This window comes from Hipposideros armiger, unplaced genomic scaffold (genome assembly GCF_001890085.2).
Source record: "Hipposideros armiger isolate ML-2016 unplaced genomic scaffold, ASM189008v1 scaffold_96, whole genome shotgun sequence".
Classification (NCBI taxonomy): domain Eukaryota; kingdom Metazoa; phylum Chordata; class Mammalia; order Chiroptera; family Hipposideridae; genus Hipposideros; species Hipposideros armiger.
In genome coordinates, this window is record NW_017731446.1 from 3923452 (window position 1) to 3938181 (window position 14730).

Sequence of the window (14730 nt, forward strand, 5' to 3'; positions counted from 1 at the left end):
ATCAGTCAGTTTTATTTGATCATAGCACTCATCGCTATCTGAGTTTACTCTATTTACTCAGTCATTTTCTCACTTATTTACTGTCTGTTTCTTGCTCCATGCCCACCTCAAGCCTTCCTGCCGGAATGGTAGTACCATGGAAGCAGATGCTATCCTCACCTACACCGATAGCAGCTTGGCACACAGAGGAACTTGACAGACACTTGTGGATGAACGAGTGAATGAGGAAGAAATAAAGGAAGGACTCCAGCAGGAGATAAGACCTCAAACCTGGGCACTTGATTACCAGAGTAGTGGTTTTCGAATCCACCATTCTTCCTTCCTAAATTATAAATGTGTTCCCAGGGTGGGGGGAAAGGAAGTCAGTATGAGGGAAAAACTAATATACACTGAGCTTCGCTGCCCATAGAGAGAAGTAGATATTTACTGCACATTTCCAAGTCACCCTTGCAGTTAGGTTGGGGTCAAGTGACTAGTCCTGGCCAATAGAATGCAATTGGAAGTGAGCATATGATGTCCCCACTGTCATAACTCAGCAAGATAGAGATTATTATCCCTCTTTAAAGATGAAGCTTTTGAGTGTCAGAGGTTAAGCAGTATGACTAACCTTGTCCAACCGATAAGAGGTAGAGCCAGCTTCCCTTTTAAACCTATTTCATAGGCTTTGAGATCCTCCTGTGTTTTCACTATTCCAGGTAACCTACATGAAAGTAATTATGTCATTAAGTTATTATGAACAATTAACACCATAGATGGCTTATTGCGAATTAGGCAGAGAATCAAAAGTCCCATTCCTGTTTTGTTTTCCTTGCTTAGTGTTAGTGCAGCCCTGGCTAACTATCAAAATAATTTTTATGCTGACTCAGTTAAAATTTAGGACAGAAGCGTTTGTTGAGTGCGGTAATGGTTTCATTTTATGACAGTCATGGTTTAAATGTAAGCCTTGTACTTGAGCACTTCAAATGCTTTTGTTCATTCACTTATCCACCCCCCCCAAACATTTTTCCTGGTTTGATTTCCTGTATCAGGGGATGAAAAGGTGTGAAGACTCAGCCTCTGCCCTGAAGAGCTAAGAGTCCAGGGGGAGAGCCAGAATGAAAGGCTGCACATCCCCGCAAACACCAGCGAGCACACTGCCATCTCCTGCCTCTGCACTAATTCCCAGGGAAGCATTCATGGCAGCTGTTGTGGGTGGGTCAGGGGGGTGAAGGCAGGCTCAGAGGTGACACCTTTGAATGACAGGATCTTTGCTCTTGGCGTAGATGCTTGGATGTCAGAAGGAGGTGTGGTTGCTGGCCCTGCCTGGGAAGGCGATTTGGCTGTGGCTTCTGCTCTCGGGTTGATTCTGCCTTCTGGTGACTCTCTCGGTGTGTACATGTGTAGGCAGCCCACTGCTCCCTGGCCTCACTGCCTCAGCACCTGTAGAGCAAAGGGCTGGGTCAAGGCAGACATTCCCTCCCCGGGTGCACATCATCTGTGGCATTTAAAACACCCATGCTGTTATTCTGCCCTCTGACTAACAGGATCAAAATATGGGCGTTGGGGGGTTTGGAGTGATGGGGTGGGTGTGGTGGTAAAGAATCGATACTTTTGAAAAAGCTCCCAGGTGACGGTAATAAGCTGCCAAGGTTGAGAACTAGAATATTATCAATCTAGAATAATCTCTTGGGCTTCTTTTAGCTCTGTGCAGAGATTCAAATATGCAAGGCATGACCCAAGAAAGGTTCGCAGCCTTGAATCACATTTCCATGGCTGAATGGGATTCCTAATGCCTTGCTTATTGCCTTATTATATATATTTTAAAGTGTCTTCATATTCATTAAGTGAATGATCTTTAAATACTAATAGTACAGCAACATAGGCATTTTATAGATGAAAAATCCATCCCCTTCCCCCCAGACAGTTCAGTCTCTCCCAAGGTCATTGGCTGTTTAGCCATATGCTATGACCAGAACCCAGACAGCCTGTGGACCCCCATCCAGAGCCACCTCCAGGAGCTCTAACTGCTCCCCAAAGCCAAGAAGCTTCTGGAAAGTTTTTCCAAGGGCAGGTAGAAGGGGGTTGGCCATGTCTCCCTGATGCTCAGAAACAGGAGGGCTAGTTTCACAGAATCCTGAGTGGAGGAGATCTATGGATAGAGGACACCTTCTGACACACAGAGTGTGGGGAGCCCTTGCCTGCCCAGCAGACATTCCGCCAGCCATCAGCTCTGACAGAAGATCAAAGACAACTTCACCCTGATGTGGATGTGGCCAAAGCAGCCCCCCTCTGTGTCAGCAGGACTCATTGGCTATAACAGGAGAGATGCTCTCACTGGGCCACTTTATACTTAACCCCTCGCTATTGGCTAATGGGCTGTCAGAATCCATAAAAGAGTGTGCAATTCTGCCATGCAATCCAGAAATATATCATATTTTCTTCAGTATTAAGTCACTGATGCTGGTCAGCTCATTACTGGATTTAACAGCTCAGATGGAGAAGTGGGAGCCCCTGGGGCACCCTAGTTGACACTTGGCCAAGTGGGAAATGATTGTACCCAGATGCCTCCAAACCACAGTCCTCTGTGCTCTGCATGAGACAGTCTGGGTCCCAAATATCCCCTTCCCTGAACCTCGTTTTAAAGGCACGTGGATAAAGTACAAAATGAGGTAGATCATAGAGTCTCTGTTCAGCTCTGACCCCTGTAAATAGTGGCTCCTGCAGGCTCTTCTCTGCCCACATTCGGTGTCCCTGTCTGTGTTGCTTCCCTCACATAAAGAGACCATCTTGAGTCATGAGGCAAGTGCTAACGTGACAATAATAATAAACATCTCTATGCTGGGAGGACACATATCCGAGGCACTATTCAGCCCACCCTAAAGCCAGGAAGGCTTCCTGGAGGAGAAGATGTCTGAGCAGCAGGAGGAATGCACAGTAGGTGCTCCATGAATGTTGGCAGAGATGGTAGGGGTCACACAGCTCTACAGCAACCTCCTGATGAGGCTTTGTCCCGCTCCACACGGTGCCCGTGAACTTCCATTCTGTCTTCAGGAGCTGCAAAGGGAGTCATCTCACACCACAGCCAGCATTTGAGATGGGGCAACCGGCGGCAGGCCTGAGTAGAACTGTCATTCTCCTACTTGAGGTAGGCAGGGGTGTCTTCCGGGCCACTCCCAGGCTTGGGCCTCATGAGTCAGTGGGGCCCTGTGCTTGGACCAGACCTTGCTCCCTTTTAGGCTCTTCAGGGTTTTTGCCAGGGCTGCTGGGTGCTGAGAATAGACATCTGAGTGTGCGGGAGGCTGACAAGGCCCTTTCTCTACACACTCATCCTCCACCAAGGCCTGTTCCAGCTATGAGCAGCAGGCTGTCCTAACTGGCTCAACTGGCTCCCCTGGGAGGCTGGGGCCACGGTCACCAAGACACCAGACCACCACACTCCAAAGAGGGTTTGTCGTCTTTGCATGGACAGCTGGACTTCTGCAGGGTTCCTCTGCTGGGGTAGGAGAAGGGGGGAACGCAGCAGGTTGTGGCAACCTCTCTCGGCAGGCCCTGTGAGTCCGTGCTCACACCTGTGTAACTGGTGTAACTGGTGTGACCGCATGGGCATGTGTCTATTGGAGAGGGTGTCTGGAGTGCATGCCCATGGGTGGCTCTGATGTTGGTCCAGGGGCTGTTTTCAGAAACGTGGGCCAGTTCACCTTTCTGGCCCCTTCTAGCAGTGCAGTCTTTAACCATCTGATATTATACCCAAGGGATATAATTGATGGTTATCTGATATTAATGAGATACAATAGATCATATAATATCAGATGGTTATCTGATAATAATGGGATATAATATCCTATTACTTGAAAAGTAACCACTGCTGCTACTTTAGAGGATTCATTGGGACTAAAATGACTTTAATTGGTAACATTTCAAAAAAATTAACAAAAACTAAGATCTGTTAGACACCTACTATACCCCTGGCCCCCTGCTAGGAAATTTAACACAAAATATCTGATTTCATCTCCTTTTTCCAGATTGAGGTCCAGGGAGGTGACTTGCCCAAGGCCACGCAGGTATTATGCGGTTGAGCTGAGTTCCCAGCTTGGATCTGTTTTGCTTTTTACTAACCATGTGGCCTGGGGCTGTGTTCCTCTGTAAGCTTCAGTTTCCTCACCTGTGAGATGGGGATGCTGACTACATGGCTGGTGCATTGTCAGGACTGACACCACATGTAATGTGGCGGTCACAGTGACTGGTACCCAGTTCATGTTAATTCTCAGTTCCTTTTTTTTTTTTTCCTTTTTTTGGCCTGAAAGGTTATACAAATTTTAGTGCAGTATTATTTTGAATTTTTTTTTTTTTTTTAATTGAGGACAAATTGTTTTCCTAGGTGTCACCCAGCTCAAATCTTTGCAGGGAAGAGCCCGCCATCTTGCCTTAGCTCAGAGTGAGTAATGTCAGTCGTAGGAGCTTTGGCTTAAGGACACCTTCACTGAAAATCTCCACTGCGGCCTGAGGGGTGGATCTCTCGCTCTGCTGACTCCCAGGGCACTTTCTGCTCCTCCGATGATGATCTACAGCCATGTTTGTCTTCCCTTTCAGTTCACATGTTCACTGCGCTGTGGGCCCAAGGTTCTGTGCACTGCAGACAGTCTCTCCCTGGAGAAGCTCAGTGAGTGGGAGAGACAGCCGGTCAGATTCCGCGTGGCAAGCGCTGCACGATGGAGGTACTGCAGGTAGGGAGACGGTGATGTGTGAGCCGTGTCATCACTAATGTGAGTTTTGCTAGATGCTCAAGAACTATTATGGCTAACTTCTCATTCATTCTTATTCAAGGGTAAAAGCTTACATTAATTTACATTTTTTGAAGGCAACAAACAGATGTTCACCTACCGAGGAAATAAACACATCTCTTGAGTGGAATGAAACCTCTCCCCTGTGATGTCCTGGATATGAGGGTCCACCCCATCCCTCCTGGGAGTGAGAGGTGCTGTGCGAGTGGGAGACAGAGAGCAGCGCGGCCCCAGCTTGCCTTCTGTCACCTGCCTGGTGCTCTGGGCCGGCCAGGCTCCTTTCACACTGCCTGACCATGGGGTGCAGCTCAATGCCTTCCTTCTCCAGAGCATTCCCTAGGCCGCTCCCAACCACAGCTGCCCTTCACCTCTGAAATATGGCCGCAGGTCCTGACTGCCCCACACTGTGTCTGATCAGCCTATGTGTTGACAGCCCTCTATCTGCTGACATTTACTGAGCATCCTCCTTAGGCCAGATGCCCAGCATTTTAAATACTCCGCCTCACGACAACCCTATGAGATTCATCTGAACATTCCCATTTTACAGATAAAGAAAGTGAGGCTCAAACGACCAAAACAAGTCTGTGAAACGGCAAATTCCCTGAGTCAAATTATTCATTGAGGAGAGGAAAGGTAAAAATAAATTACGAAATGGCAGTCTCAGGATGGCATTTCTCACACCCCGGTAGAACTTAAAAGCAATGCCACTTGCTTTCTGGAAAGCACTTCAGCCTTACATGTTAGCTTATTTGCTCTTCTGATAACACAGTGAGAGTCAGGTGTGAGGCTTCCCCCTACCAACTAATTCTTCACCTCAAATGACAGGAACCAGGCCTGGTAGAGTGTGACATAGGCTGGAGCAAGTGACAGTACCTGAAGAGGTGCCTCATCCTGAGGAGTGTCTGCCAGCAGCAGGAGGCTGGCCAGTGCAGTGGCCCACCTCCTCCAGAAGGGCCACCTTGCAAAGGAAGACAGTGAGAAAGAAGCGAGGTGGGAAATAGTGAGAAAGCCAAGTGTCTTCCAAGTCTCTCTCACAGCAGGGAGTTCAAAGGGGTGACTAGATGTGCCTGATTCCCACCAACCACGGGCCAGGCCTGATCCACCTCGGCCCACTCCAGATTCACCCCTTCTACGTTAAAACACGACATGCTGGGAACCACGACACAGGCACAGGAAGAGACCCTCTTCCCCCAACAGTGCCACCCATAGCTGTAGGATTATTCGTCCACATAGGTCTAAAGTCAGTGGGGGTCAGTGTGGGCACAGTCACAAAAGGAGTGACACAGAAATAAAGTTTACATGGTTGTCACAAGGGATGGCCTTGTGGTGGGTAGAAAAGTACCATCGACTGATAAGTACGGATGTAAAGTTTCTTTATGATTAAAGGGCATAAAGTATCTGTAACCATAAAATGTATGCAATCTTACCAAGCTAGATACAGAAACAGGAAACAATGCAGCCCACCGCCAGATCAGCACCTTTGGGTGGCCCAGAGTTCCACCCTGATCCATGCAATGATGGGTGACATCATTACATGGAGGTGGGGCGCTGTCAGGTGAGAAGCTCCACTCTCCATTTTCAGGGGGGGGCTTTCATAACTATTTCTGGCCTCATCTCCTCCACCCTTCCCCTCTCCTAGTTACCAAGCCTAGTTATACTCCAAACGCAAGGAGCCGGCAAAACAAGTCAGCGCATTCCTGAGTGGTTAGTGCGCGATGGATGAATTGGGGCCGATTTCCCAGGATGGCCATTTTTCAGTTCACTCAGCCTTCAGGCCCACCCTGGGTCCACTCTTACAGCTGAGCATCTCTGCAGTCTGATGTGGCCTCAGCACTTGGGGCTGTCCCTCTGCCCAGGACCACCAGGTAGCCTGTTGGTGAATCCAGGCAAAGATGAACAGCAGCACTCCATGACATTTTTATCATTACTTTTAGAGGATGGCCCGGAGTAAATACTTTACCATTATTATTTGTTAATATTTCATCGAGGCCATGTGAGTACTGCTAACAGAAGGCAGACGTTACCAGCAATCTGAGTGAGGCACAGGTAGCTCCCTGAAAAGATGGAGTGTGACTGAGGGTGCCAGGAGGTTGGGTAGATAAAGATGAATTCCTCTGCTCTGAAGGAGATAACTGGTCCCAATTAGGAAAAAAAAAATCCCAATAATAGGTATAATTTTAAAGAGCAGCTTTGAGTAAGCACAGGACACTGCTGCAACGGCCACAAGCAAGAGAAGCTGCAATATTTCTTGGAGCATCTCTTAAGGCTTTAATGAATAGGTAGGAATCATTGTTAATTAGCGCATCCATTGTCTGAATGCCAATGTGGCTGCTAACCCAGCAGCTTTACGCTAAGCATGCTGTGTCCTTGTTTACAAGGTCATTGTCCCCAGAGTCCTTGTTGTTTATAAACTGCTACTGGGGATGGGGGGTAAGGAGATTCCTAATAAGAATTCCAGGAAAACCTGGGCTTCTAAACTTAGCTGGGTATTGAAGGAAAAGATTGAGTTGGTTTTAGGACAGTCTCAGGGACCAAGGACCTTAAATGAGAAGGACATGAGCAATAGAACTTTCCATCACGTCTTCATGATCCCAGCACCTACCCTTTCCAACAAATGACTGTGGATTCACTGGCAGCCCCAAGACCTCCCTTTGGCTTTGATTAATAAATAATATTAATGATAATTTTATAATTAAAAGCTATCATTTACTGAGTACTGAGAAATGCATTGTCTCTTTTAAGTGTCAGCGACCCTCTGTGTAGGACCAATGTTGTCTCTATTTTTGAAGCAGGAAAACTGAGGTTTAGTAAGATTAGCTCAATCCTTTCAGGTCACGAAATGGGATGAGAGTTGGGATTAAAACCAGGTCTATCTCACTCTCTTGCTCAGGTGTATTACTCAGGTACACTTACTGCTTCAGATAAAAAGATGGGTGATTTTGTACCTAATTATCCAGGTCTAGCTCTCTTTGTATCATTAATACAGCCATATCAGTGCCTCAGGAATTTTTACTTGCTTATAGCTCCCCAAATATGATGGATGCGTGAGCTCATGACCCAGTGCCTTTGCACTTGGTATTTTCTTTAAATCTATTCGGGAAAAAGAATAAATTGCCAAAACTTGGGAAAAAGCATAAAAGATGATTCTATGACCCTTTAAAATCATCTTGGAACAGGGGTCAGCTACAGCCTGTGGGCCAAATCCAGCCAACCACTTGTTTTTGTAAATAAAGTTTTATTGAAACACAGCCACATCCATTCATTTAAACATTGCCTAAGGCAGCTTTGGTGCCACAAGGGCAGAGTTGAGTAGTTACAAGGGACCCTGTGGCCCACGGAGTCTAAAATACTTACTATCTGGGCCTTTATGAAAGAATTTGCTGACTGTGCTCTAAGGGACTCAACTGTGTTTTCCATACTGTTTACTATTGATTAGGATTCAGATATCCTGTATTCTATAACAGTTATTGGAATATTCTGTATTCCAATAAGGGGGGGATGCTGGTAGAAAAGAATCTCAAAAGTTAGAGTTTTATTGCCCTGCAGAAATTATTAATTTACCTATCTCTTTCTCATCATTCCTTTTTATTTCACAGACTATATAAAATCCCACTTCTCATATTTCTTTTGCATGATTTTGTCATCTTGCTAGTTCCCTCATTAAAAAGTTAATGAAACTTTGATACGTTTCTCTCTCTCTCTCTCTCTCTCTCTCTCTCTCTCTCTCTCTCTCTCTCTCTTTCTTTCTCTCTCCCTTTTCAGAAATTTATCTTCACAAGCTCTTCCATCCACTTCTAATCATACTTCAATACTTATCTGGACTGACCCCTTCTTTAGGAAGCCTTCCCCCATCCTGGCCTGGTTACTGGCTCCCCTCTCTGCAGCTGAAGCATCCTGGGTACACTTTCCCCAGCACAAATTCTCTCAGTTTGGGAGTGAAACAAGGAATTCTGAGCAAACAAGGACTACACCTTCTGCAGGGTATGAGAGAAGAAACTTCATATGTGGATGGGAGAGTTTGGGGTGGGTGTTAGTGTTGAGAGGTCCAGGGTTAGAGAAACACCTAATCAGCTTTTTGATTGAACACTTGACTCAATGACTTTGTCCATCTCGAACATCTAATCCCTAACTCTCGAGAACCACCATGAGTCCCAGGCTTCAGTAGCCTGGAGTCAAAGGCAGATTATCATCGATTACCTACCTGGATGAGGAAGAGATCAAAACAAGTGCCTCATTACGTGCATCCCATCTGCAATGAAACTTTGATACATTCTCTCTCTCTCTTTCTCTCTCCCTCCCTCCCTCCCTCCCTTTTTCCTTTTGAGAAATTTATTTTGACACATTCTTCCATCCATTTCTAATCATACTTCAATATTATCTGGATTGGTACAGTTATGAAATCCCTCCCAGGAAAGAAGTACTATAAAAAAAATAAAGGCCTAGGTTAAGATATTCTTCCAGTGTTTGCTATCTATTTATTAGAAGAAAAGAAAAACATGGTGGACTAAGGCGCAGTACAGGGAAGTCGGTGCTCCTAGCTGAGGCGTGTTGAGTGGATTGGTGGATGTAGGGTCCCAATATTAACCACTATTCCAGATTCCAAGGGCCACATGCATTTTACTCTCTATCCACATGCAAGGTTGTCATGATCTCATTTTGGTAGGTGAGTACCACGAGATGCTGAAGGATGAAGTCATTGGCTAAAATCATTGGTTCAGAGTCAAAGGGAGGGGGCTGCCTGTACAAAAAGTCAAAGAAAGATTTCATCCCCAATTTTGGAGAAGCAGGGATTGAAAATGGCTCAGTTCAAAGTTTCTGCATACTTAAGTTTTGTTCCTAAACTTACTAAATTCTCATAATTCAATCCTCCACACTTATTGAATAACTCCTGTATGCAAAGCACTTGTGTCAGCGGGACACGCTGCTCAGAAGATCTGCATGGGCAGCAGTGAGGACATGGGCAGGCATGGCACAGCACAGCACAGGGCTGTGCATACACAGAGCAGATCAAAAGGGAGCAGCAAGCAGGGTGAGTCACCGAAAACAAGATGGAAGTGCCAGAAACACACCGCACTTACCCTAGAAGTACTTATTTTAGCTCCCTGCAGCCCTTCTCTAAATTACAATGCCCAAAAGAAGCGGGTTGGGCTATTACTCGTACAAGCAGGGTGGCTGCATGAACTTGGCTAATATGAAATTCTAAATTTGAATAAACAGTGTGATATCTTGTCTGATGAATTTTACAGCCAATTCAACTGGCACAGACTAAACACCTTTGAGATGGTAAGGCTCATCTGAATGTGTGCATGCCTAGAGGAGTTAGAAATGGCCCACGAAGAGGTAGCCATCCCCTGCCATCTTTCATACTCTGTGTATTGATTTGGAAGAGGCTTCTGAATGTCTCCACTCACTTCTTTGGATGAAGACCCAGTCTGGGAAGCCATGCGTGGCTTCAGTAAGCTGGGATGATGGGCTATTATATCTTAGAGTACCATATTGAACCGGCAAACACAGATAATTGAGTTACCTTCAAAATGATCATTCACAGTGAAAGGCCTGGATTCCTTTAAATGAGGAACAGCTGTGATTTTAAAGTACCACCCGGTACACATATAAATTCCCATTTTCAGCCCCATTCTGAAGAAACTGAAGTCCGGAGTGGATTGAAAACAGCCTGCAAGCCTGTCCCCTCCACCCTCCCTATTGCCTCTGGAAAAATCTAAACAGAGCTGAGTGGCAGCCACACATGTTACTGCTTTTAACCACATGCACCACCTTCTGTCGCACACTCCCAGCCTCATCCCCTGTACCAAAAATTCAACCCAGGAACACCAATGACAAATCAATGACACATCCTGCATAAAAGAGCCCTTCGTCACCCAATACCACCCTGTATCTAGTCCTCCCCCAAAACTACTACTTGAGGCAGAAACTGGCAGCTAATCAGACCTACTCTTCATCTAAGGCAAGATAGGGGGAACAAAAGGCCACAAGCGCTAGTGAGAACATGATGCCATCCAGAACGAACCCACACCACATGGGCTACACTGATTCCCCAGTCTCCACATGAGTGAAAAGCAGATGGCATTTGTTGGACACAGTCAGGCCCAGACGGCTCACATGGTGCATTCTAAATGGCCCCCCTACTTGGAAACGCCCAAACCTCAGGGCTTTCTGTGCTTCACCAGAGCTGTCAGCGTGGAGGTCACAACCCCCTCACCCAGTGCCACAAACGCAGTATGCATTTGCCCTTCCCGACCTTTGAGCCTATGCTCCATGCTGGCGAAATAATGTCAAGATGCAACATTCATGGAATGGTGGGGGAATTAAAGACAAACAGATAATAGTGGGGGTCCATATGTGCAGACTGTAATGGGAACCCAGGAGAGTCTGGGACCCTAGCTGTCTTATCAGGGAAGGTGTCCCAGAGGAGCTGGCTCCTGGCTGGAATGTCAAAAGATGAGTAGGAATGAGGCAGGGAGTAGAGTATCTTGACCCCCACAGGGAGGGTATTTCAGGTAGAAGGGGTGGTTTCCGAAGGCCTAGAGGCCAGGAAGAGCATGACACTTGTAGAAGGGGTACTGGGTGTGATAGATTAGCTTACTATTCAGGAACTATTCAAGCACTTTCCCTTCTGCCTCTTGAGAGGAGTCTACTGGCACACAACTTGACTTTGGGCTGAGAATATGACTGTTTTGGCCATTGCTATATTAGTGGACATGTGAGTAGAGGCTTAAAATGTGCTTCTGCGGTCAGGACTGCTGCCTTGTGCTCTTGTGCCACAAGAACATGTCTTGGATAGCTTTAGGTTCTGCAACAAGGTACGTACAGAGTAGACCTGAGCTCAGCCTAAATCAGCCAAACTCCAGATGATGACAGACAAGTGAGCAGTAAATAAATGCTTATTGTTGAATGCCAATAAGAATGAAGTGGCTTGTTATGCAGCATTACTGAAAGTCTAGCAGACTGATACACTAGGAAAGGCACAGAATGGGAAGAGAAGAGGCTGGAGAAGGAAGAATATAAGCAACTGGAAATAAACACAGCAGAGAAGCAAAGGGAGCAAGAAGTGGCCCCGAGATTTGAGGGCAGAAACTGCCTTTTTTTTTGGAGGGCCCCCATTGCTGGAACTTTATTATAAGTCTGAGCACATAGCAGTTACTCAGCAAAGACAGTTCAATGATCAAACTGATGAGTCCTCAGCCAGGAACAAAGACGTGGCTGCACATAACATCAGCAATGACAGGCTACTCGCAGCACTGACTCAAAACTATCACTGGCAAAATTTGGCTGCGGCCACAGCTTAGAAACTCATTCAAGTTAACAGAATAATCATAGGAACTTACTCAATGCAACCAGAACCTGCATGACAATTAAAGAGGAGTGACACTTCATATTCTAATTATATTTTATCTGGAACTTCCAGGCTCAAAGAAAATCTCACAAGCCTCTAACACAGACAATATTGGGTACAATAAAATGCCCAGTCACCGAGGTCAGAAGCATTTATTCAGAAAACACACTTATTAGGAACCCAGTATGTGCAGTGCACATTGGTAGACCCTGGAAGATACAAATTCTCTCTTTAAGACAGTCTCCTAGAAGCAAAGATTTATGTGCAATCTTATTTCAAGTACATCAGCACCATAATTCTCTATTGAGCTAACCTCATAGTTACCATGCTGTGGTTTTGCCTTAAAATGAGCTTTCTCAAGGTGAAATGGAATTAGCTATTCTTAGGATCTCTAGAATTGAAAATGAAGAGGTTCTCAGCGACACTGGGAATATTTAGAGGGGATAAACCAAACAGAGCCCCAGTTATCATCCTCTTCTAGCAGAACTGGAGGGTAATTTCACTTCAACGTCTTTGATTATGAGGGCAGGGGGCGGCGGGGGGGGGGCAGTGCGGAGGGCTCTGTGGTAAATGAAAGGAGAGCAGAGAGCCTGCGAGAAGAGAATCAGGAGCCAGGGCCCATGGCATGGGGTGATGGAAACATGCTCTACACAAAGATCAAGTCAGGGAGGGAGCCGGGTAGAAGGCCACAACAAAATATCCTGACCACGTGTTCTTCCTGTGATGCGACTTTGACACTCCCCCTGATCTGGGAGGGCTTCTGACCACAGCAGAAACTATGCCATGTGAGTTCCAAGGCTTGGTTATAAAAGCAAATACAGTTTCCATCTGGTTCTCTTGTGATGCTCACCTCTGGAGCCCTGAGTCACCATGGAATCATCTAGTGCCCTGAGACAGCCATGCTGTGAGCAAGCTCAGACCACATGGAGAGGCCATGCATAGAAGCGCTAGCGAGTCACAGCCTCAGCTTAGTGTCAGACGACAGCCAGCACCAACTGTCAGACACGTGAGTGAAGACAGCTTTGGAGGAGCTCAGGTCCTGGGGATCAAGTTGCTCCCAGCCTTCAAGTCTTCCTACTGAGGGCCCCAGACATCAGGAGCAGACACAAGCCGTCCATGTCCCTTCTAAGTCAACAGTATCCAGAAACGGCTGCTGCTTTATCTTACTAAGTTGGGGGGCTTTGTTCACAGCATTAGATAACTGGAACAGGAGCCATGACGGGGCTTGACTCCTTGGTTTCCCCTTGTACCCTCTGCAGTTAATGGTTAGCAAGTCATCGGCTGTACATGGGCAGGCAGTGCCTGTATCTCTCAGTCATCAAGCAGAAACACAAGCATATGCAAGGGGTGCAAATGTGTCCATTGCACAGGACCTAGAGAGATACCCATCCTTTAGAATAGAGGTTCTCAATTGAGGGGGATTTTTTCCTCCAGGGAACGTTTGGCAATACCTGAAGACATTTTTGATTGTCACAGCTTGGGGGAGTGGCATGACTGTTATCTAGTGGGTAGGGGCCAGGGATGTTGCTGAATACCTTACAATGCACAGGACAACTCTCCACAACAAAGAATTATTTGTTCTATAATGTCGATAGTACCGAGGTTGAAACTTCTGCTTTAGAAGACAGCAACGACTCAGAGCTATACAGTTTGCTAAGACTGTCTTATGTTCACAGAGAATGCTACCTGGGCCAGGAAGACGAGGCTATGGCAAGGTATGATTGCAGACTCTTGTCTTCTCTTTCAGGCGTTAAATGAAGCCACCTCTGCAGGCTGTCTATCCCCGGGCACCCAGCCCCCACAATGTCCTCTCAGAACCTTGTCTTCCACACCAGGCTCCCTTCAAAGCAGAGCAATTAGCCACCTGCTCTCAGATTCACTCTAGAGAACTGTTTCATTTGTAAAAAAAAAAAAAAAAATCACTAAGGAGAGTAAATTTTAGGACAGTGTGCCTGCTGCAGGTGGTCAGGAAACCGTTTCCACAGTTAAAGCTGCCTACATTCAATGCACCATGCTCGCTAGCATCTTTGACAAAAAGCCGTGGGTGAGGGGAGGGAGGAAACGGCTACAATTCACTCATTCATCCCACTGAAAAATTTGAACACCAGGTGCCCAGCCCAGTGCTGGGTGCTGGGTGATTTGAGTGGAAGGAGGTGTGGAGCAGAATGTTCTCTCCAAACTGTCGGGGTGTTTTCAGGTGGCTGCATAAGAACCTTCTCCTTCAGCAAGATTTACGCCCTGTTTACCTCCTGAAAGTGGCTGAAAGTCCCCTTCACTTTCACAGTGAGGACAAGGCCTCCTGGCTGATTTATGGGCCTGCTCACATGGCACTGGAGCACCATCAGAAGTTCCTCTGCAGGATACGCCCTCCAGAGCAAAGCGGGCAGCAAGTGCCCAGGTCAGAGTCACACTCAGCAGGTATTGAGGTTAGTGGCCAGACACATTCCCAACAGAGACCACTGGAGGAGCTGTGTGCAATAGTGTGAAAACCGAGCCAAAACAAAATACAAAGGAAGGATGGAAGTTTTATGAGACGTCATCAATTTTTTCCCAAAATATAAATAGCTTTTTTTCTCCCTGACTATCAAAGTAATGATGCTCATTGAAAAAAAAAAA